The following is a 3,562-nucleotide window of genomic DNA, read 5'->3' on the forward strand; positions in this document are numbered from 1 at the left end:
AAATGTCACATTTAACTTTTTTTGCTGCAGTGAAAAGCTCTTAAAAAATGTCGCATCTCAACTTGAATTGAAAACTCGAATCTACGAAGTGAACGAGGCTTAAATCATGATGCAATGTTTTAAATCATGAATCATCCGTGATTCTAAAACCATTCTCTTTGATTTTAGGTGGTTCAAACTTCTGATTCTAATTTTGATTTTAAAACCATAATTTAGACTCAAAATTATAAATTATAATTTTAGTTTCAAAATTAAAATTAAAATCACTCTAATTTAAATCTTTATACCACACGATCCCTAACTCTTCTCTCTTTCTATTTCATCACCCAACTAATGGCCTTTGACGCAAAAAAAAAAAAAAAAAAAAAAAAAAAAAAAAAAAAAAAAAAAAAAAAAAAAAAAAAAAAAAAAAAAAAAAAAACTAACAACTAATGGAAAAGCAGCGACCCCTCATGCCTTGGAGTTGGGATTGAATTATTAAAGAAAAACCGATGTTCTGTGTCAATTCATTCCCTAATGTTATTGCTTGAAAACAGGAGGCCGTACACCGGAAATATCCATCTGACCAGGTAATCTCATTTGTAGAACAATTTTTTTTTTATTATTGAAAACAAGAAAGATGGAGCATAATAAATGAGGGAAAAACAGGTCAAATTTTTTAAGTAGGAAAAGGGCATTAAGTGTGAGTATGTAGTTCTGCAGCACAATAATATCGTCACATTAATTGGGAGTGACGGCAGTCTTCAAACTCGAGCAGTTTATCGTGTGCAAACGATAAATTTAGATTAAGACAACGTTTAGTTAGAAGATTTAAACTATGTGATTTGAATTATTTTTAATTTATGTGTATTTTTTATGAGAGAAAATATTGTAGCGAATCACGAATCATAATTCGAATCAGAAAACGAATTATTCTACCAAACATCCTCTAAAATTTAGATCCCGTTTAGTTTATCAATTTAAATTTAAAATTTAAATTTTATTATAGTAAAATTTTTTTAAAAACAATCATATTTAATTATTTTATTATAATAAATTTTTTTATATAAAATTATATTTTAATTCAAATTAAAAATTTAAATTAACGACCCTTAAACTTAAAGCATCATTTTCCAAATTATCTAACCAGGGACTTTGGAGAAAACCTTTTTTTTTTTTTACGCTGAAATTGAGTGTTTAAATACAAACGGAATCTGACCAGAAAAAAATACAGACTCAGTCTGGCCGTACTATTGTAGCAAAAATCGCGTGTTTATTCTAAAAAAAAAAAAAAAAAACTTGTATGTTTGTTTTTTCTCGTATAGATACTTCCTTGTAATTCAAAATTGTGAAAAATTCTTTTAAATCTAAAACTTCTTTTAATTGGCAATATTGACAAAATTTTGTGTAATTAATTTCTTAATTTATCCTTATGAAACACGTTCCAATCCAACGTTGTTGGTGTTTGGACACAGATTGTGATAAACACATTTTCTATAATTTCTAAATATATACAAGTATAAGAGTATATAAAAAAAAGTATAATAAAATATTTTAATAATTTTTTTCTCTTTTTCTTTTGCAGAAATTTTTTTTTAGTATGTCAACATACTTTTAGAATCAATTTTTTAACTATTAAATTTAATTAAAATCACATTAAATTAAAAAATTATGTCAGAACATACAGTTTAATTAATGCAATTATTATTTCCTCCGTTTCTGTGTGTTACAGCCTTACAGGATTTGGTGGAATGGCTAAAGCCCTTGGTATTTGTGTAGGTGCTGGCACTTTTGTTATCTTCTTTTATTTTCGTGAAAATAAAAGAAATTCTAATGCAACAAATGACCCACAGAGATCTTATCTTCTCTCGACCTTTTATTTGATTTGATTTATTTTTTGCTGCAACAGAAGTCTTATCTCTTCAATTGAAGTGCTCCTTTTAAGACTGTTTATGGCCCCAGAAGATGATAATATAGATGCAACTTTTATTTATGTGATAAACAGATATGTATATACAGCTTGGATCCATATTATTTTGGGTCTCCAACTCCTAAGCACCACACTTCCCACAAGTTTGTATTAGATTTGGTCCCACTTGACATGATCGACATAAATCTTGTTTTTAAGTCTTATATTTTGAGTTTCATCTTTTATAGTTCTCTCAGTTAGGTGTAGTTAGACATCGTTTATTTCATTGATTCGGGCTTATAATTCGAGTTTTATTACAGTAAAAACTTTCAGAAACAATCATATCTAACCTTTTTGTTACAGTAAAATATTTTCAATTAAAATCACATCTCAACTCGAATTAAAAACTCGAATCAACGAACTAAACATGCTCATAATTTTGACCGATCAAGAATGTTTCATGGTCTGCACATATTAACTTCTATAGACTGCAGGATAAGTTTAGCCCCAACTTTTTTTTTCCGGGCTGGTAACATGTACATTTTTATGTCTAATTACATAAATCACATAAGTACATCCGTTTATTTTATCGATTCGAGTTTATAATTCGAGTTTTATTACAGTAAAAAATTTTAAAAAAATAAGTTTTTCTTGGTTCGAGTCACTCTGCCTGAACCAAGAGAGTGCCTCGCAATATATAGCTGAGGCCAAACACTAGTCACTCTAACAGGATAAGATACAGACTAATACACTTTTGACCAAATGGAAAATAAGACACGCGACTTTAAGTAAAGTAAGAAAAGATAGAGCCACTTTCGGTGGAGTGGCAGACAGGATGCTGTTACACTTTTGACTTAAGAAAAAGTATTACTGTACAAGATAAAGGACAAGGACTCGTGACTAAGTGATGGGACCATCAGAGAGAGATGGTGCCTGTTTCTGTGGATGAGTCGGACGGACTCGTCTCTAAAAGACAGTCACGTGTAAGCCACTGATTGAGATAAGTGGATGAGTCATTATTTGGGTTCTGGGAATCTTGGAACAGTGTAGAGTTGTAGTGTCACGCCCCCCCAAATAGGGTGGGTGACGTGGAGCTCGATTTGGGATTAATAAAGCAGATTCCCAACCGGGCCCCACACTTAACTGCATTAAAATATAATTAAATTATAGAATTCCGAAGCCTCTGACACACAGGGCTCCACCCCACAGGACATACAGTATCGTACATACATGAACATGTAAATAATCATTACAATAGACATCAACCACAGTCTAGTTAATCCGAATATTACATAAGTTTACAGAATTCTCAGTTCCTTACATTTATACCCGAGGATAACCACAATCCTCACTTGATTCCAACAACAGCACAACTCAGCTGCTCCGTAGCAAATATCCAGCTACTCTGCACCACTCATAGAATCTCCTGGGAGGGGTTTAATACATTTAAAACATAAAACGTGAGCGAAAGGCCCAGTAGGATATAATTTGAAATAAACGTTATAAATAAATGAATAATAAATGTGCGAGGGAAATACATAAATGAATAAGTAAATAAAATAAGACATTTAGTCCCGACAGAACAGTCGGAACCTCACATCCTTTTTCTCAAAGGAAATAAATGTAAAATCTCCATATTACAGGCTTCAGCAAGTAATTAGTACAAATTATTTA

The sequence above is a fragment of the Morus notabilis genome, unplaced genomic scaffold (genome assembly GCF_000414095.1).
Source record: "Morus notabilis unplaced genomic scaffold, ASM41409v2 Scaffold1865, whole genome shotgun sequence".
NCBI classification, from domain to species: Eukaryota; Viridiplantae; Streptophyta; class Magnoliopsida; order Rosales; family Moraceae; genus Morus; species Morus notabilis.